Source organism: Drosophila suzukii, chromosome X, assembly GCF_043229965.1.
Source record: "Drosophila suzukii chromosome X, CBGP_Dsuzu_IsoJpt1.0, whole genome shotgun sequence".
Lineage (NCBI taxonomy): Eukaryota > Metazoa > Arthropoda > Insecta > Diptera > Drosophilidae > Drosophila > Drosophila suzukii.
The window spans coordinates 8,590,090-8,612,281 of record NC_092084.1 but is presented as its reverse complement, the minus strand read 5'-3'; the positions used below and the strand labels follow the sequence as shown (position 1 = coordinate 8,612,281).

Sequence of the window (22,192 nt, the reverse complement as noted above, 5' to 3'; positions counted from 1 at the left end):
GTAGAATAATAAATTTTAATCAAACCTTATCTAAACAGAAACAAATTCTCTCTTTCTCTTTGCAGCTCAAGCCGCCTAAGCAATCGCAGAAGAATCAGACGAGAAGATTTGAGCTGAAGAAGGTAAGAAGACAAGACGGATGGAAGAAAGACAGGCTGTGGTGGAAACTCTTGTTTTAGGTGGGAGATTGAAGTGAACTCCACTCAACTTGGGCTCGGTTCAACCTGGACTTGTGTATTTTATGTCTTCCGCTGTAATTGCGATCACAAATCAAGGCAGGTGTTGAGTGGATTGGATCGGACAGAAGACCGAAGACAGTAGACAGAAGTTGAGGTTGCGGGAGATGGCAGAAACGGCAGAGAAGAATGGAGAATGGCTTTCCACCCAATCCAATCTAAGTCTAATCATCATTGCGGCCAGGCTCTTTTTTGCCACTATGTTTCTCCGGTTGTCCACTTCTATTTTTAGTTGAGGTGCAGGAGGCAATCGCCCGGCAATTAGTCACTCAGACGAACCTCGTCCATCCATCTGTCCACTTGGCCATCGCATCCATCTATCCATCTCTCCATCTGCAGCGGCCTTAATGCGCACCCTCGACTCACAATCGTCTTTACAATTATTTAGGTCTGACTTTGCCAAATTTAGGGATGACTGCGTGACACGATCGTTATTGCATACATGGTACATGTTTTTAAAGAGGTTTTTAAAAAACCTTTTTTTCAGGCACGAATAGAGCTGTTAGTTGTGTCAGGGCCAAACATATTTTTGTTTAACTGGGTGCATGTCATAACGCCCTTTATGACACTCGAGGAAGTGTCATAACACCCACTCAGAAGTCTCATTGTGCCAACTTCCAAATGTTTGTTAGGTGCATTTAAAATAAAGTAATGTTTATAATTAAAATGTATGAGTTCTAAAAGCGTCCTTATTTAAATTATAAGGCCATAGACGTTATGACACTGGGCGTTATGACATGCACCCTTTTAATTATGGAGCTAACATGCTTTCTATAGGTATAGTATAGGTATTTTAAGGAACCTCTACAATCTCAATTCTACTTTAGAACCTCGTGAGTGACTCGCTTTCCCATCTCCAGCAGCCATAAATTGTCCAGTGGCGGCTTAGTGTAACTAATTGACGATCAACGCAAAACGCTTTGGCGGCATTCTACCGCCCAGCCACCAATTCTTCGCCTCCCGTTTTCCGCCCCCCTGGTGACATTGAGTAATGCCCGAAGGAGGAGGGAATTGGTGGTGCAGTGGCTCAGTGGTGCAGAGGTGCGGTGGCTCAGTGCTTCCAGGTTCAGGTTCAGTCCAGCTCGCTTTGATTTGTTTGAGCCGCCTTGACGACTCTTCGACAATTAAGTTGGCCACTTGGCTTACTGCTGACAAAACGAAAATAAATGGTAGAATTTGAAAAAGAGAACAAAAGACTGGAGCGTGTACACAGAACAAAAATATCTAGACAATATTCAAGTAAAATGCTGGCTTCGCAGTCCCTGTTTGGGCGCCAGTTAGGCAGATATTATATAATATGTAATTTTCTTGCTTAACTTTAAAGAACTATCTCTTCTTATACAAATTACTTTAAAATGTTTAATTTAAATCTGGAAAATATAAAATCTACATAATAGTTCTTTGTGTAGAAGGCCAGAGTCGCCTGTCCCTCAAAGTTATTATCTGGATGTGGATGCTGTTTGGAAAGGTGATGTGGATGCCAAGATGCGTTTCAGTTGGAGAGCCGCACCTTTTGCAGTCGCCTGTCATTGCAATTAATTTTGTCTTTGTCTATTCTTAATTCGCTTCTTCTCTGGGCTTGTCCGGGGTCTCGGTCCTCTATACTGGGCCTTATAGCTTATCGGTCTTTTTTTTCTGAGGGCGTTACCACAAGTTCTCACATGCCTGGGCGATAATCGATAGTTAGCGATGAATCTCTGTCGCGGCCTCGCCAAAGTTTTCGGTCATTGTCCATGCACTAATTAAGTTATGCACTTGGGCTTTTTTTTCGCCCATCCACTCTTTTTTCTTCTTCTTCCTTAGCTATGAGGAAGTCTTGGTCTTTGGATGTATCTATCGCTTGTATCTAGAGAATGCCTTGGACTAAAACTGAAAGCCGTGGAACTTGGAGACTCAACCACAGTGCTTATCAAGCCATGGGCATCTGAGTTTGGGGCTTTTCTGCGGTTTCTTTGGTTCTCCCCTCCAAACTCCGCCTGCTTTCCTTATCCATTTCTCTGGTGGCGAGCGGAAGTTCTGTTTTCCACACAAAAATCTGAAAAGTTTCTGTTGCTATTTGCTATTGCTCTCAGGCGAAATCATAAATCTTTTATTATGGTCAGTTTAATCGGAATCAAATTCCAAATTGCTTGCACTAAAGTACAGTGGTAAAAGTGGTTTGGAGAGATATACACTGCAAGTTAAATTGGGTAAACAGTGTGAGTGGGAAGATAGAAGAATCGTAGAATCCGTAGAAATCGTTCCATAAATAAGTAGGTATCGAATATCATCCCCTCCCAGCAATAACGTTTGTATGACCCCTAAGTGGATATCGATTAATTCAGTGGACCATTATTCTATAGATTTCTGTACCAGTTCCAATTCTTCTGCTCTGTTCTTTATTATTCTTTGCCTATATTTTCTTTTTACCTTTTCAATTACATTTATCGATTGCCTGCCCTGCTGGTAATCACTTTTTATTCAGCAATCAAGTGGCAATTGTTAATTTATTGTTTGTGGGCAGCCAAGAGCGTTTTGTATTGATTCAGCTTGCCAATTATTGTGTAAATAAATTCCAAATTGCGTGCGGCAGTAACGGCGGCAACAAAAGTGTGCTCTTCATGAACTGGCCAATGGCAAATGGCAAAAGCGAAGTTGCCGCCACAGCCGTTGCCAAAGGCCATTCACATACATTTTTGTACTTTATGGGCAATTTCGAGAGCCAGAGAGGCACAGAGTCAAGGAAAAGAAGTTAAGAAGAAATAACCAGGCCCGGGCGAAGGAAAAAGACGGAGAAATATGGAAGAAAAGGCTGAAGAACAAGCTGAGTAACGGCAGCAATATTGGCTCAGGCAACAAAGCCAGGCATTGTGCACTACAAATTGTCACACAGTGTTCCAGCTTGTTTCCAAAACCCCCCTCTTCTAAGATCTAAGATCTATCCAGCCCCCCTAACCATCCAAAAAAAAAACCTCAATGAGATAAGCTCTGCCTAATACGGACAACAGCAACATCAACAGCACAGCAGCAACATAGCAACATCTATAGAAAAACAAGCAGCTGAGCATGAAAGTAAAAGATGCCGGAGAAAGAAAGAAAGAAAGGGGAGAAATCTGTTGATGGGGCGCTGATAAGACAAGATTATGAGAACGATTTTTGATTTACGGGGGCCCAAAGCACCCATAGTCTCTTGTACAGTTTCACTTTGAACAAGGAAAACACTGGGCTTACAAGACAGACTTAGGGTAAGGTTATAAATCAAACAAGAACCGCTCATTTTGGAAGGAAAAAAGAACAATGATCTCTATAATAGTAAAAAAATAAAACGGCTATACCTTAAACTAAGATCCAAAAATGTTCTTTGTAAGGAAGTTTTAAGAACCTTATACACGAGTAGTAAACATTTTGAAATATTAAGGCACGCAACATCTAATAATGGAAAACCCAACAGAATCTCCAGAAATATTCTTCATTTTTTCAAAAGAAAGAGTCGTTTGGCGGCAGAACAGAAGCAACGGTGGCTGGCAGCTTTCATTTGTTTGCTCAGTTTATGAAACCGAGCGAGCTGTGTGGTGAAGGTTTGTTTGGGGTCTAGTATACTGTATTCTCCATCTTGTGTGGACTGCCAACTTCATCTTCGTTCGGCAGCAGAAGAATCTTTGACTGACTGACAGGCGGATGGGGGCCAAAAGACAAAGATCCAGACGGGAGACATTCGATTAGCATTAAAGCCAAGCAAAGAAAACCAAAGCGAATCGCATCGGGAATAGAGCCAGAGCCCAGAGGATCCGCCAAGGAATTGGGAATAGGAATAGGAATAGGAATACGAATAGGATGGGGACTAGCGCGCGGACTTATGCAATTTCAGTTACTTAGGGCCCATCAGTCAATCAGCCCGACTGTCTGTCATCACTCTTTTTCCACTCTTCTCGATGGCATCGGCATGGGTTGGTTTCCTCTTCACCGTCCCCAACTTGGGGCCAGATTTTCCACGGACTTGGCGTTAGTCAAATAGGGTTGACAGTCTGTTTGGTTCTTGTTTAATTGCCGAAAAAAATAAAAGAAAAAAATCCAGGGCCACCAGAGCCGGGACCATCCATCCATCCGCTCAAGCTGTCTTTCTCCGTGACCCATTTCGTGGCCAGATTTCTGTCCAGCGATTACCGGGAATTCAATCCAAGTTCGGCCCGGAATCTCAGATAGTGAGCGAAAAGCTCTTCAAGGGAAGCTAACTGGCAGAGGTACTCAGAAAAATATATCAAAAAGGCATAGAAATATATAAGAAAAATCATGGGTATCTCAATAAATAACATTGAAATTAGCTTAGAGGGCTGACTATCTAATTGTATACAAATATTTCGGATTTAAAATATTGTGTGGAACTTAATGATTAAATTTAGGAAAGAAAAACCCGTGATATTCTAGAGGAGTTACATTTTGTGGAATGAATTAGGAACAGGAAATACTGTAAAAAACAAAGGACGCTCAATAGTTCAGCTTTAATCCCCTTCAGTCGAGCCAAATTTAGCAATTTAGCCATAAACGAGCGACCAAATTGCCAACTGGGAGTCTCATTAAAGGAAAAAAATCACTCCGGATGGCCGAAGCGAGGGGCTTCATTAAATATGAGAAATAATTGCAATTATTGAATATTTGCTGAGCTCAGCGGTCGCTTTTTCTCCTGCGATGTTCGATCTTCGATGTTCGGTCTCCGATCTTCGATCTCCGGTCCTCGGTCTTTGGTCTCCGAAAAGGGGCCGTCGAAATCCCCAAATGCGGCTAAAGGACATCATCATCTTTTGAGGCGGCATCGCCATCTATGGAGCTGCCCACGCTCGGCTGGCTAAGCCCCTCCAGAAACAGAAACAGAAACCGACATCTCGAACCCAACATGGTCTAAGCATTTGCATTTTTCATCCACGCCACACAGCCCCTCAGTTTCTCAGTTTCTCAGTTTGTTTGTCAGACTCATTTGAATGCAGTTGCTATTTATGTTTTATGCTAAAGGGGCAGACGACCAAGACGAAGATAACCAGCGACTGGATATAGAGTCCACTATAGGTGGTGCACGCGGAGAAAATATAGAAAGATATTATGCAAAAAAAATATATCATGTTTACTAATTGGTTTCTGATGATCTTAAGTGGACTTTCACTTAATATCATCTCCATATTATCATTTTTGGAAACTGTCTTAAACATAATTGCCTTAAAATTCTAAATCTTAGTGTTTCATTTATTCAACTCCCCTCATTCCTGTTAGTTAGATACTATTTTTCTCAGTGCACTCGCCGTTCTGGTCGCTTTTTCGCCTGTTAAGGCAGCGAGGCCAAAACGACTGTGACTTTGACTCTGATGTTGGCCAAAGCCAAAGCCAAAGTCAAGTCAAGTCAAACTACAAACTACAAACCACAGCCCACCGCCTCAGCCTTAACCCTTTGGCAGCTGGATGGGCTGCTTGTGACCCGCTTCCAAGTCGCACAGGCCCTGTCCATTTGTGGGTTAAGCCAAGTGCTAACTGGGGCTGATGGCTATGTAAATATATGAAACCATCGAGGTGCATTCCTCCCCGATTTCCGATTCCCCATTCCGCACACGCATACATATGTATGCTCGTGGTATATCTACCGATCTTGGCCAGCACTCGACTGAAAGTGTCGAAAGGCCCCAAGAAGAAGTCGCTTATTGAGTGATCCGAATGGTTCCATAAATCAAGCAAAGGGTTTGGGATAAGGTAACGAAGGTGGGGAGTGGGCAGTATTGAGATGATAGAGAAGGTGGAATCCAAATGGAGTAGGAGTCGAAGTCGCAGCCTTGGCTGAAAATCTCACTGCCAAAGAATTTAAATAATTCGCTACATCGATTTTCAATCAGTTATAGATCAGACCCTACATTCCACTTAAGATTCATTTCATACTATATCGTTCCACTGGCTACAATTTTTCAAGGCTAACCAACCTTTTGTGGTTTAGGTCTGTCTTAAATTGATTAAATTTGTAATTACTTTGATTTTTTCTAACATTTTATAAGAGAACTTTGAAATAAATTAATTTATATTCCATAGATGTATTCCCTGGTCAATGCATTCCATTCCATTCCGTTCCGGTTTTTGGCATTCCGTTCTGATTCCGTTTGCCATTTGATTGCCGTTAGCCGTCGCCAACAGCAAAATGGCCAAAAGCAATTTGAAAGCAAACGACAAAGAAATTTGTCTCAAATTTCTAACATGATTTCATGGCGACAAATGCTCCGATCCGATCCGCTCCGCTCCGTTCCAATCTGTTCCATTTCCACGCTGTGCTGACCAACTTGATCATAATGATCACGATGATCACGATCATTGCTATGTGCAACATCATTATTAGCGTCATCAGGCTGATATAGAAAGAAGAAATTGCCGCAGATCTCAAATAAGGCTTATCGAGTAGAGCAAGTCTTACAAGTCTTTAGCCAACTCATTCGCAGCGAGAATTAGGCATCTGTCTCCCTCGCGTTTCTGCTTATAAAGAAAAGAGAAATGCTTGCTAGAATCTGAATCTCTTTTGGTATGATCTTTAGAACGATCTTGGGTTTAGCTTGCCTCATTTTGCTTGCATAGATTATAATAGTACTTATAGAATTCGTTATTTAATAGTAATAATAATAGCTACTATCAATTTCTTTCTGCTATTATAACAAACTTTTCAAGCTCCTCTAATGCACAACAAGATCTCTCTAATGAAGTCGAGGGATAATCAAGAGTTGTTAAAGGAAAATCCAGGGGGGAGCATCCAGGCGACATGTGGCTGCCTCATTAAAGCAGCTGAAACTTGGGTTAATCAGGCAAATGCCGCAGTCCCAAGTCGCCAGTCAATCAGGAACATCAGCGACCACGGACAAACTGAGAAATTGAGAATGTCTACCCCGCTTGAGACTCGGGACAGAAAAGAGATGGAGACAACGAGAAGACGAAGACAAACCGGTCAAAATTAACCTACTTAAGAGTGGAGGCCAACTCGGATGACTTGGCTTTGGCCAGCTGCCGTCTTTTTTGGGCCTCCAAAGCCTTTCCTTCTTGCCTCTCTGCCCAAAAAACAACAAAACAGCAAACAAAAAATTGTTAAAAACAAAAAAAGAAAAACAAATCTGCGGTACGTGCCATGTAAAATCAGATGAAGAGTGGCAGGAAGAAAGGCGGACCTACTCGTACTGGGAAAAATAACCAAAAGATCGAGTCGAAAAAGGAGTCAAAGCCGAAAACCAAGTCAAATGTCGCACGCGATGGAAAATCGCCCACCGACGACACGCCCACAAATCTGCCCAGACTTTCAATCGCTTTATCGCCAAACAATCTGTTAACAATTTATGTGTACTTAACGATTTTCTCCACAAGGAAATGGGAAACTTAGACTTCGTTAAGGTATCAAATAGCCTACAAAACCATGGTAATGTTCTAAAAATATACCGCAACATTAATGCTATGATTTAACTGCACCCAAATTATAATTGTAAATATTATAAGTGAGCCGGGGATAATATGGAAAAGCGTAAAAAATCTTAAGTACATGTTGCGTTCTCCCAGAAGAAATGTAAATGTGCCTTGAGTTTTTCCGTGAAAAGCAATTGCGGAATTTTCTTTGGGCCTCATTTCGAGGTTAACCGCAAAAAAGGAAAATTGAAAAAAAAAATTCCTAGTCGGGGGAAAATGTGGCGATGAAAATTCAACCGCAATCAAAGTCAGCGGAAAACTTCATCAACGGCGGAGATTTTGTGGGGAGGAGGACTCCAGCGGCGAATCCATTGGTTATCCCCGCAGCAACATGCAACATGCAGCATGCACCGCAGCAACATCTCGGCCACATCCGAAGGCGACTGCCCAGTGAGCCAGGTTAATTGATTATCGCTGGCGTCGCCGGCAATTTGGACTCCCCTTGGCCACCTTTTATCCTCCTTTTTGCCCTCTCTTTTTCCCTCCTTTAACCCCAACTTTATCTGGCTCTCTTTATGTGCGAGTGACCGCAATGACAAGCGTCATGAGATCAAAGCATAAAAACCAAATTAGAAGCAACTGGCCATTGGCAACTCCAAATCCTCCGAGGGCACGAACTCGTGAGTCACGTGGCACTGAGAAAAATCAATATCTCAAATTAATAACCTATAAATATTATTTTTAAATATGTATGAAACACAAGTCTCATTGAAACGGATTCCGAAATGCATTGATTATCGGTTTCAGGTTAATAGCTTTATGTATATTTATTCTTCAATATTTACTTATTAAAGAGTTATCTGCAGCCCCTTTTTTTCTTGTGTAGCGTAAGTGCAAAGCTCTATTTATGACCCCCAAAGAATACCCCTAAAACCCGGTGAAGAATCCATGTTGCTGCTGTGATGTTGCTGTTGTACTTGCCTAACAAGATTTGTGTGCCTTTTTGCTGCCGCTTTTGGTAGCACCTTTTGGCCAAGGTCTGTTGGCCAGCCAGTTGGCCAGCTTTCCGTGTCTGATCTGGTCTGTGACAGCAGCAGCAGCAGCAGCAGCAAGAGCAACAGCAGCAGCAGCAACACCAAGAGCAACTGGCAACTAGCAACTCCTTGGAACAAGAAAGCCGCTTGGAAAATCAAGTGATTACTGTCTGGCATCACGAGTAATGAAACGTGACTCAAATCGCAGTTAAACACCCAAACCAAACCGAACCGAACCGGAGGAGCCAGAAGATATGCAGGCACTATATAGGCATTGCTATATCTATGTATACCGACCCATCACACACGCAAACGCCAAACGAACGAGGTAAAACAACAATTAGAACAAGCCAAAACAACCAAACGAACAACCGAACAACCGAACAACGAGAAACCAAAAGATCGCACAAGCGATCCCCAAGGAGAACTTTAGTCTGGGGGCTCTGGATTCTGGATACTGAATGCGGGATACTTAATACTGGATACTGGATACTGGACTCTAGATTCTGGGGTCCACATCCACATCCACATCATCAATGTCCCAGCCATGTCAGCCATTTGGGTAATGTCGTCGCTGCTCGAATTTAATGGCCAAAAAAATCAACAGCAGCTGGAAACACAAGGCGAAAATAGAGGACCAAGAAAGAGACATCGTTTGTACAGCACAGAGATCGAAACCCATGGGGAATTTCGGGAGATCTGGAGCAGAATGGCTTGCTAACAAAGTCCAAGGGAGGTCCTTGAAATATATTCTACAGATATTAAAATAATGGTTTTCTATTTATAGTTAGCCATATGCATTGGTATTTCGAGTGTAGCAATATGTTAAGAGTTGGCAGGGTTTTCAATAAGACCTTTATTATCCAAGCCAATAGATTTAATTATAACTAAGTCAGCATGAATTCCTAATCCTATGATTGGATTTTACAAAGTACCTGAAGTACGATGGCCAAAAACCTCCGTTCTACTTCATTACAGAAAATCTAAAGTTAAGACCTTTGGAAGCCCTTCGTAATCTTAACTCTTCGTTTTTACGTTTACTTCAAAGTTGAAGTAAGGTATTACACTCCTTCAGACGAACTCTTCCCCATACAAATTATCTTTATGTTCAGTTCTTGTTCTTAACTTCCTGACCCTATCTCCGCCATTGCAATTATCTGAAGGACTTGAAGTGTAATTGAATTGATTAGAATGGATAAAAAGAACCTTCTAACCGTCTAACCATCTGGCCATATCCATATCCGTTGTGTGTGACCATTAAATCTTGCCGGGATTTGCATACATGAGAAGGCCGAACAAAAGAAGATCCATCTGCGGGGCAAATGCAAATCTTCGCTGCCCAGAAGACGCCTCTTCGCGTCCCATCTCCTCTGCAACCCTTTCTCCATTTGTGCTGCTCTGTTTACTCAAGCAAAGATGACACTGCAAACACACCAGAAAGGCAGCCTGAAGAAAAGAAAAAAATGGCAATCTGCATCTTGAAGATACGACTTATAGAGGGGGCAGAGATCTCTGGGAATGCGACACGACTTGGTGTTTGAAATATTTCACTTTTGGCTAGCGCCCTGCCCACAAAGAGGGAAAAAAAAGTCAAGAAAGGAAAAGAAAAATAAGAAAAGACAATGGACCTGGCCTTCTGGACACTTGGCCTGTTCTTCTTTTCGCCTCTCCTCGGATAATACATGACATTAGACAAAGTCGGAGGCCTCAAAATGGAAAATTGCCATGCATAACATATTTTTCTTTTCTTTGCCTTGGCCCTGCACTTTTTTCTTTTCTCTCCGGTTTTTTTTTTGTTTTTTGGTTTATTATAAAGACTTGCAAAGTGGCCAAAAGACTGGCCACAGGGAGACTTTTCTGGACCGCAATTTATGCAGAGCGAACGCAATTCAGTTTCGGTTTTTTTTTCTCTTTTTTCTTCCTCCTGATTTAACAATCGAAAAAAGGTAAAAAAAAAAACCAAAAATGTTATGGATGAGCTGCGACTTACCGTTAGAACTGTATAGATATAGACTTCGCGTAGAAAACTGCAGCAAACCACAAAAATTTAGTGTGATCTACGAGCTTCGATCGGTGGCTTTTGATTAGATCACAAGATTGATGGGCTTTGTTTATAGAGATGAGTCTGCCAAAAGGCAGGGGTAAATGGGTTTATGAAGCAGCAGGCGAAGATTATGATTGCCCAGAACCACAAAAAGTAATTTAAGCCGATGAGAAACCAAAGAACTCTATAGTCCGGATTAAGATTTTTGAAATAGTTCCCAATTTAGTTTATGTTAATTAAAATATTTAAACTTTTGATTTCCAAAGAGATTGTTAAAACTTCTTTAAAGAAAACAAGCTATGAGGATTTTAACTACTTAACCTTCTTGATTTTTTTGAGGTAACCCTAATAAGCATGATTTATGTAAAGTACTTAACTTTCACTCATTTTCCCACTCACTTTGGCTCTTTTCTAAATATGATCTTTCTTTCCGCCAACTAAATTGTACCTTCCCTACATTTTCCTGTCTTCTGCATTTTTATCTCTGTGTCACGGTCAAAAAGACTTTTTCCCGCTCTTTTTTCTAGTGTACCCCCATAAGCAACCTAAATACTAAGTATACGCCCCCTGTGCCTTGAAAAAAAAAAACGTGTCGTGTGTCATTTGCCAACGGTTTTTAAGCTGATGTGGGTTTTTATTGGGATATATGTATATCTAGTTTTTTTTGCCCACCATTTGTTTGATAGCCTTTTTATGGCCCTTTTTGTAAACTCATTAAAATTGAGCAAAAGAAGTGCTTACCATTTCTTTTGACTCATTTATCATATTGTTTTCTATTTTCTATTGTTTGCCTAGACAACCCACATACAAATTTGCTCATTATTATTTTCTGTTTGTACTTTCAGAAGAAGACGTTGAAGACCCAGAAGAAATCGAAAGCAAATCAGGTAGGCAAAAATTTGTTTGGCTTAAAGAAATTTCCATTTCGTTTATGGTTTTTGCTTTCGTTCGTCATTTTTTTTAATTAGTCTGATGGTTTCTATATTGTTTTTTGGACCGCCTCCTTTCGTTCCTCTTGTTTAACTATTCTTCTTGATTGATTTATGAGAGTCAGGTTTTTTTTTTTGGCAAAGCGTGAGGCGCGTTTGAACCATAAAAACAAAGAAGTACGAAAATAGAGATCCATGGGAAAATGCCAAAAAGGGGGAGTGGGTTGTTATGAGGGGGCGGACGGGGGAGGCCATTAGCAGCAACACGACTTCTGCCGCCCCCTTTACCGCCCCCCAAAGTTCTCGCTTTCACCGAATTCATTTTATTTTATTTATTGAATTTTCTGCATGTCAGGCACGTTTTCACGAATCGAAACGAAACATGCATGTCGGTATATCTATGACTCACACATATATATCATACACAGAAGAAAATCGAAAACGATCAATTAAAAAAATTTTTGTATACTTAGGCTTAAAATCTAGAAAAAATGGTCAAGTTCTCTTATTTAAAAAAATATTTTTACAAAATTGAAAATGGTTTTGCACATTTTTTTAAGCTCAAAAATATTTAGAATACGATAATTAAAATGGTTTTAATATAATTTTTTTTTTCAATGTTTTTGAAGTTATCGTTTCTCTAAAGGTGGACTCAAAGTCAAGAATATCGACAAAAGTGATAAATAAAATGGGCGGAGGGCGATTGTCATTGTCCAGTGCTTCCATGACTTCCCTTTTTCCACCATTTTTGCTGCTGCCTATTGCCAATTGTTGGTGTTGTACTTGGCCATATTCATTTGGCATATGTTATGACAACAACAATAATGGTCAGTCGTACAATGGAATCGATTTCGGTTTTTAGTAAGCAAAATAATGGAAAGAGATGTAAAATGATTCTTGTGTGCAGCTAGCTTATTCACTTACAAATAAATACGAATTTTCCAAAAAAAATACTTATTTTAAATGTACTTCGTTTGGTTTTTGCAAGTTCTTATAAAAAATAGAAGTTTTCTATATCAGTAGAATTGAAATATTCCATAATACTACATTTTTTAAATGTATTTCCTTTGGTTTTTTTTAATTTCATATAGTAAACAGGAGTTTTCTGTATCAAAAATATTCAGTTTTCAGTTGGGAATCGCTTGTGAACCACTGTGCCCACGAAGTCACAGCTCTTGGAGATCGCAGTCACATGTCGGCGTGCCACGATCTCGGCTCCTCCTCCCACTTCCCACTTCCCATCGCCTCCGATTCCACTCCACCTCTGGCCATGTCCAACGCCACACCAAAATCCAAATGCGAGTCCAAGTCCAAGTCAGCGGAGCCTGAGTGGCATGTGAATGAGGTGGTTTCTCGGCTGGAAATTTGGTACACAGGTCTTCTGTGGGCCAGATTGTCTTAGGTCGTGCCAAACAGCGATGCGCATAATAAACTTCTGCTCCTCTCCTTCCGTCCGAGGGAAATGAAAATGAAAAGTTCTCAAGCGACAAATGTGGGGGAAAAAAAGTTGAAACCTTTTGACAAGGCACGTAGTCGTGGGTAAAAGGGGGAAAGCAGGGGAAAACAGGGGAAAATCGTTGGAAAGGGGGCTATCCCAGTTGGCACTGCACCGCGCATAATGAGCATTTGGGTTAGGTCGCTCCACATTCAAGTGACAATCGAAAAAAAAGTGAACGAAAATGCAAAAGACAAGAGGCCGGAAAGCAGCAAAATTTAGTTGGCAATTAGCACAAAAACGAACACCAAATAGTTGTGGTGAAAATTTTTGAAACTAGAGCAGCAAAAGTTTAGTGTTTAGGAAATCGATGACAGAATCTGATCGATTGACAGTTGATTGGCAAAAGAGAAACTGTGCAAAGAAACGATAATAGCATTTCCTGTAAATCAAATCAGTGTCTTTTTTTATTGCCAAATTTAACATTTCTTTAAGAAACCCATTAAATTAGTAGAAGCAACTCTGCAGTTTACGATAGCTTGTGTATCGAAAAAATCGTTTTTGTTTGGTTCGATTGAATCAAAACTCTACCAATTTCGAGATTCTATGATAGGGAATAAATGTTATACGAGTAGCTAAGTGTAAAAAAAAGTGCTTAAATAAAATACAAAGCAATACTAGCTCGTTAAATCGGCCGATTAATGAGACCATCTTAAGCGCAGGCATCATCTTATAAATTTAACCGCAAGGCAGGAGAAATTACAGGTAATAAACATGGCGAACTCGGAATGAAAGGTAGCAAATGAAACTGCAGATTTATGGTTTACACATTAAACGGGTCCCGGTAACACATCCAGTTTTCTAAGTAGTGCCTCTTCAATTGGTGTCTGTGAACAGCTTTGTGGCACCTATAACCGATTAATGCCTGGCATAAATACGCGAGATTCCATTCTCATCATTATGATTACCAGCGGCATAAAAAGCGAGTCGAGTAGGAAACCGAACCGAGAAACCGCACAATCTCATTTTCTCAATTGAGAAAGAGAAGGAGAAGTGACAATCGAGACATACAGAGAGAAAAAAACAAGGTCATTCCTTAACATAGGAAAAGAGTCGTAATCCTTTAGATATCATATCATAAATATTAACTTTACGACTGTGGTTTCTTTTGATTTCCGTTTAAGAAATTAAAAAAATAACATGGGTATACCTATTCCAAAAAGCATGTTCTGTGTAGAGAAAAGGCACAGGAAAGAGCGAAAGAAAGATGGCTTGGGAACTGGTTTGTTTCAGCCAACTTCCCAAACACCTCGGCCCCAACCTCAAGTGGGAAAAGGAACCGGGGGAGCAAGTGTCCAAGATCGGTGGACCCAAGTGGACCCAGCCAAATGGAATATCCGCCTGACCCACATCCAATTGCAGCATTTGAACGGATTTGCATGCCCCAGTCCAAGAGATTGCAGCTTAAATTCAGGCCCAAATGGCGGAATCTTTGACATGGCTTCCCAAAACCCAAGCCCAAACCGAAACCGCCAGTGGCGACGTGTCTGTATGTACGATTAAGTATGTGTGTTGGCCAGAACTTGGCCTACTTCCATGTGACCGCTTTCCCGACTCGGGCTCCCACTTCTCGATCCCAGCATTTCAGACTCTCCAACTTCTCCTACTGCAATTGAGTGTGATTTGGCGGAAGAACCTGGTCGATGGGAATGGGGAGGATGGAGGGTAATACTCACACAACGCACTTTCCCAATCCAGGCAGCACATCCAAGCCATTCGACACCTGAGCGAAAAGTGGAAAAGTTTCACCCAGGCAAAAAATTATCGCCGATTGTTTGATCGATCCCATGGGACAGACGTTCGATGGCATTAGGAAATGGTTGAGACATCCTCTCCAGATAATCGGCGATTAGTTCGATAGGTCTAGGGATTCTGGCAGTAAACTCGTTGAATGTATCTTTTAAAGAGAGGCATGTCTTAACAATAATATATTGAAAGCTAAGAAGATAGAAAATACTGAGTTATCCCACTTATCAAAAGGAAAGTTTACAATTCTAAGAAATTTCGATATGTATTATCGATAAAAGATAACTACCGATTATAGTAAATAACCACAGAAATGTTCGATTAAGCGCGAGTCATGTACTTTTCGTTAAGATTTCATACTTCGGATAACAATGAAAGTGGCGAAGAAAGAGAAAGATTGCGGCAAAGATAGAGTCGTCAAAGAAAAGGTCAATTACGGGGGAACAGCGTAGGGCAGGCATCATCATTAGCACTCATCTCATGGCTAAAAAGAAAACATGGCCAAAACAAATCCAATGGGCCACGCACCAGAAGAAAGAAGTGGGCAGAAATGGGAGGTGGTGCCAGCTTGTCTTCGTTGGGCTTTTCATTTTTTTTTTTTTTTTGTTCAGTTTTCTAGGCGTATAACTAGCCGCAACTAAATCGACAAAATCGGCTAATGCGACAGACGTGGGGTCCATTGGAGTATAATGGGCCCAAGTTGCCATTGTTGGCATTCCAATGCGTTTTTTCTCCTGCAATGTTGCTGATGTTGCAGCCTGCAATTGTGCGTCATTAACATGCAACCAAACGAGAGAGACAGGATAAGGCTACACAGGGAAAAATATATAATATCTTACAACTAAATCTTCTTATAAACGTGACTATATTAAGATTTAATCATATCTGTAAGCTATTTTTTTTTTCTGTGTAGCAAAATACTGGAGAGAGAAGTGAATTGAGCAAACAGCATTATCGTATGATCATCTCCAGTGGGTTGAGGGCTGGCTAATGACAGTGCCTGGCCACGCCTCCTGCCCCTGCCCCTGCCCCGCCCCCTGCCAAATCCGCCTCCTCCTAATCCTAATCCCGACGAGAGCCTTTGATCATCTTTCCTAAGTACGTGCGTTGTGTTTTTTTTTTTCATACTCTCTACTGGCTCATTTCATTTTTTGTGTGGGTTCAACGCGGAGGGTTGCGACCTTTTGGCCATCTGTTGGCTGTTTGAAATTTTGAGCATTCAAATTGTGGATAGTACAAGTACAAGTATAAGCCGCCGCCCCGTTTCTCTATCGCTCATTCAACTGACAGTTAACCAGGTCAACTAACGGCGAACGTCCGCAAGCTGTTAAAGCCAACTTAAACAAATAGCACTTCCCCCTCCGATCCTCTGTATTCTGTATTCTGTATTCCATATTCTGTAGTCTGTATTCAGTATTCAGTAAGCCCGCATCTTCTCGTTTGGCTTGTTTATCTAGCGAATGCCGCTTCCTCTACGACTTCGACTTCGACTACCATCAACTTCAACTTCTTCTCACCTGCTACGCACAAATTTGCATACGACTTTCTTTCAATTTCAATTTGTTTGCGCATTTCATTTGAGAGCGGGCATCTAATTGGTCCAATAATGGCCCATAATTGTTAGAAAAATGTTGGTAATTTGGCCTAATCGCCTTGAACAGTTAGCAGCGAAACAGAACTGAATGAAACGAAACGGTATCTCTCTGTCTTTCTGTTAATCCGCAATCTTTGACTCGATTTTCAGCCAAGTTCGTTGCCTAAGTCTTTTGTTTTGTACCCCTCTATTTGGCTGAAGTCAATATTTTTGTGGGCAGCTAGAGCTAAACAAATTAATGGAAAAGTTTTCTTTTCAATAGAAACCTATTCTTTAAAGTAAAAAATAGCCAAGCAAATATTTAAATTGAAAAGCTTTGTCTTGTCCAAATAACTATTGTGGCCAATTAAGAACCTTCTCTCCTAAACAAACTTAAGAGTTCTGTAGAAAAATAAACTGTTTGCTAATACTTAAAAGATAGGACAAATACCAGTACCATTTCAAGTTTAAATTTTTTTTTAAATTATTAAATATTAATCCAAACTATATCTTTGATAGGAACTATTTTATAGCAAATGGTACTAACTTTTTCCCAGTGGATACGAGGAGGAAATAAAAATCAAAGGAGAGATAGAAACACACACATTAGAGTCACTTGATCAGGTGGACGTCACGTACTGCCTCCCCCAAGAACCCCTCACCCCATGGCTGCCTTTAATTAAATGTTGTTCTTAAAATTGCACAAACTACAAAATGAGCCACAATGGGCCACTTAGGCGAACTTAAGTTTGTGGCTAAGAAGGGGCAACTGTGGCCAGTTGGTTTACATTTGCTTATCGGTCTCGGGGTTTGGCCGTTGCACATGTTGCAGCAAATTGGTCATCTTCATCTGCTGCCATTTGCCATTCCACTGGCTTCTGTGGCCAAGTTAAGCTTAAATGCACAGGGAGAAACAATTTGGGTAATTGCAAACTAGCAATTCTGTTTTCTTCATGCAAGTAGTTAATAACTTAACTGGATAGACTTTATTTACATGTCATGTTAAGTTTAAGAATTTTTTTTTTTTACAACGTAGGGCATTTCTTGCAGTGTAAGCCACCCCTTCCCATTCATGCAGCCCGACTTGCAGCCTGGCGCATTCAATTATTTCCATGTCCTGATTGTCTTGTCGTGCGACGGCGCGAGTTTTGCATTTAAAAATAGGCCGAAGTGGTCAGTAAGAGAAGAGACTCTTGTTTTCCTCTTTAAATTGCAAATATTTTTAATGAGGGCTACCGCGCCAGGGCCGGCCATACAAGCCAGCCCCAGCCATCCAAGCCGATTGTGATTCCGAGGATGTGGATGTCTAGCGCCAGGTCCACACCCAAATGGGTTATCCATATGCAGATGCGGTAGTTGTTTTGTCGGCCAAGTGTCGGTCGCGTTGTAATGAGCCGTGTTCCTCGAGCCAGTGGCCAAGATAGATGGCTAAAAATACATGCATCCCAGATAGCCCCTGGAAAACTGGGCAAAACGGGGAGTGCAGAATGCAGGAACGCAGGACAGAAAACCAAGAACTGAGATCGGAGCGAACAGAGATGTCAACCACAAAGTGATGCCGATGCGATCCGCTGGACAATCTCGATTATGATGCCGCCTGACAGTTCCCTATCTCTTTTTCGACTCGTTGATCGATGAGCAATGGCTCTTCCAATCTGGAGGCGGATCAGTGGGAAGAATCGGGAGGATTCCTGGTGTTGGAATGTGGAGCGTCCCCGGGGAGATGATGGCCTAGAATAAATGTGTGTTTTACCAGGAGTGATAGTTGGGACATTCCATTATTACATAGTATTCATTACAAGGTAATAGGTAACCAAACCTGATCATCAGAAGTGCACTGATCTGTTCTTCAATAATCCTAAATCCATTAGATTCCAGGAACCACTTTCTTTGATCTTAAAATCTTTGAGCTATCGCAAGGAAGTCGCCTCTCCAAGAGATCACCTCTCATTTACCTGAACTTGAGACTCTCCACATCGGAACTCTGACTGGCATTCCAGCATTCGCTGATGGTGATCCTCATCCGAGCAATGGATGATGACTACAGCGGTTTGGCTGGCTTTTTGCCTCCATTTGCCGGGCATTCCACCGCTGATTTCCCTGACCATGCCCACATTTTAGGGCCCACAATTGCAATTAATTGCTGAAACTTTGAAGCCTGCACTTGCAGTTTGTAGCTCACAACTCTGTGCCCCCTTTGCCCCGTGTCATCATCATCATTTCTTCTCTTGGCGTGGCAAAACTGGAGGTTGCTGCTCATAATTGCCATAAATCATGCAACGTTCTTTTGCCCGCCACTTGAAACTTGATGTTGAAGTTGAAGTTGGAGTTGGAGTCTCCAGTCTCCAGTCTTCGTTCTTTCGACTTCAGTCTTCCAACATAGAGAGAGAGTTTCTCTGGTTTCTGCGGCTCCGACACATTCCGCGGCCTCAAATGCGCCTCTAATGACTCCTGTTCTTTGTTGCCAGCCCCAATCCTCTACTCATCCTCATGCTCATCCTCAACCTCATCTTCGGTTTCAGTCTCTCAGCAACAGCCAAAGCCATCTTCCCATCTCCATCTTTCAGTGCAACTCTTTGGCTCTTTGGCTAATGGCTTTTGTTGGCCAACTTCCGCGAAAGAGCCGGGAACGAAGTGCCCGCCATCCCATCCTGATTCCAAGAACGAAAAGTCTCTTTTGCCCTGCACTTGCTGCACTGCTCAAAAAAGTTAATTAAAATTATAGCAACAGCTGATTGCAGAATCCAGAATCGTTTTTTATTAAAAGTAACGATCCAGAAACGATCTTGTAGAGAGTTTTTTACGAGTCTTTGGAATGGCTTATAATAGTAAATACAATATTTTTTTAAAAGTAATGCCTTTAAAGATAGAGAATCAATGTTAAAAAACATTTTTTAGGTGTTATGTAATCTAAAACTTGGAATGGCTTAAATATTTAATACAATAGCATTAAAGCATTTCTCAAAATTGATGTAGTACTTTTCTTTCGGTGCTTTTCGGGCCAACTGACAATGAGCGATTGATGAGACAACTGCCAAAAAGAGTGGGGCCAAAGACGGTTACCTATAGGTCCCCCCGTGGGATCCCCCTGGTACAGCCCGTAGTATCCCCCCTTATCGATAGGCATCTGGAGCGAAGAAAAAGAAGAACAACATTCAAAACATTTATGCCGTGGCGAAGAATTTATGAAATGTTTGGGTTTCTTTTTCGTTTTCTGCTGAATGTTGCACGTTCCATCGGCTGACCAGGAGGTTTGGAACCACACCCGTTTGCTGTCCCGCCCATGGATTGACCACCCCCCACCCCCCCCCCCCCCTGAAACCCCCATCGAATCTATGTGCGTGGACTGCCGTGTTGCATATCTTGTTGCCTGCATCGTCGATGGGGCAGCACTTTCAAATAACTCCCCACATGTTGCTATGTGTGCGCTGCAACAACCTTGAGGCAGCTCCTCCAGAAGAGGATATCGTTTCTGCCAACTTGTTATGCAATAAATTTCCGGTTCTAACCAAAAACAAAAAAAGGCAACAACGGGCAGCCACCAAACAAAAACAAAGAGCCAAACAGCTGCAACCATTTTTCACATGCCCAAAGAACATTGTCCGCGAAAATTCCCCCCCATTTTTTCGTATTTATGTTTTTTGGGGAGCGGCACCTTTCTCTTAGCCTTGTTCTTGTTGGCCAACTTGATTTTGTGGGCTATCACTATGCCCTTGCAGTGGGTAACATCAGTTTTTACACCATACTAAACGGAAGATCTGAGGATCCTGGAATTCTACATTCTAAACATTTTCTTTAACATTTCATAGGTATTACTTCTAACATTTCTACCAAACATTGCTACCTGATAACTGGCTATATGTTCTTTCTAATGGTACTCCCATTTTCGGTTACCAACTCCAGACTTTGTAACTCTTTTGATTAGTTTTCTCTTCCCATATCATATGGGTGATCAAATTTAGTAGCTCCCCGCCCTGTTTTTACCCCCGGATTCCTATCACTAAGTGGGTGTCAACTCGATTATATTGGTAACGGTTCTTAATGGTACATGTGCGGTCTAATAGATGGCGCCTTGGCATGATTTCTTGGATGATGATGATGATGGCGTAAAATGTCTGCTCCAAATTAAAAAACGTATAGAACGTATTTTCAAGCAACACTGGCAAGCACTTTGATCTGGCGTTCCATTTAATTTCGCCACTCAAGTGCCCATCTCTTTTTCTGGCTTTTTCTTTTTTAATTATAACTTTTAATATTTTCGTTTAGAAGCAGGCCCAAATGCACGTTTGACCACCTGAGGATGGGAATGAGAACGACAGCCTGAGAAAAGTGGGAATTCCGAGTGGGAAAAGCCAGCTGGGCAAGGAAAAGCTGGCCAGCGCTTCCATTGTTCGATAGCAATTATTGCTGCTTCGCACTTCTATTACAAAAGCCCCATCCTATATAGGTACATATATACATATATATGTATGTGGATAGGAAAATGGGAAAAGGGGAGTTGCAGCACGCATGGTGCATGGCAGGTGCTTCAACTTTGGTCGGCTGCACGTTTTCGCAGTGCGCATCTTTAAGCCGGCGATGATTGAAAATTACATAATTGCAAAAAGCAGCGAGAGAGGTGCCAGCATAACGTGGAAAAAGTCGAGGAACAAGGGGCTTTTACCACCAACTAAGTGATTGAGTGTGTTCTGTCTCCCTCCTTTTCCACTGCACAGAAAGAAAAATCACCATGATAAAGGAACATTAGGTTTAAGATGAGCCTCTATAGCTCGAACTCTCAACATTCTCATTATGATATTTCTAGAATATTTATTTGATCGAAATACAAATGATAAATCGGCTAAAATAGAGAAAGTTGTATGTAATTGGCCAAAAATACTTTATAGAAGAAATAAAACTGAACCATCTAAACGATATTAAATAAACAGGATCATTGCGATGATATGTTAATAAATCCATAAACTATTTAACTTCTTCTTGTTATGGAACTTTAAAAATGATCTTGAGCCACATATCAATATGATATTTTCGATATTTAACGATTTTTTTTTCATATTTGAGCTGCTTTTCTTGTAGTGTAACCATCACATTCGCGTGTTGTGACAACAACAGCAACAAATTGCATTAAATGAAAAGGTTTCTCCTGGGCGAATGTGTGTATATTTGCTGTTTCCCATTTCCTTTTGCGCCAATTGATCGAGTGGACAGGCAAACACCAAAAGACAGGGCCAAAAGACAGCAGACAGACGGACTGACATCCGTTCACACTCATAACGAGAAAAGAACGCTGAAATGGAGTTATGGGGTCCACAAGGTACAGGGTTCCCTTGATTTTTGTATTAATCTTCTATTTGGAATATTGAAGTATTGATATTACTTTACTATCAATCGAATTAAATCCCTTAAACGATATTATATGAAAGATAAAGATGGTTTGGTATAACAACTAGGCTTAATAAATACAGGGTACTCAATAGAACCAACTTGAAGCCTCATAATTCCTTTGGCGGTGAGTGTTTGCATTTCCAAGTTGGCACTTTGCTATTGACAGTGACTGTGACTGAAAACCAGAAATCGTGTGCACTCCAGAGGTTATTTTAGTTTTAGCATCGTGTGCAAAGTGAATGGTCGAGGATGCCATCCAGCCCCCCCCCTTTTGAATGAATCTGCGCTCCTTCTTCGATCTTGTATGATATGAAAAATTCCTTTGATTGACAGGCAAATCGCATTGGATTTGGCATGACCAATT

General features: G+C 41.3%; 1 protein-coding gene across 1 annotated transcript in view; it reads left to right on the top strand.

The window, feature by feature from the left end:
* Positions 1-22,192, top strand: part of tyn (trynity) — a 37,195-nt gene that overhangs the window by 7,197 nt on the left and 7,806 nt on the right. Inside the window, exons 2-3 of the mRNA XM_017083570.4 lie at positions 66-122; positions 11,546-11,587. The gene's annotated coding sequence lies outside the window, so the exon portion shown is untranslated. The remainder of the gene's footprint in view (positions 1-65; positions 123-11,545; positions 11,588-22,192) is intronic.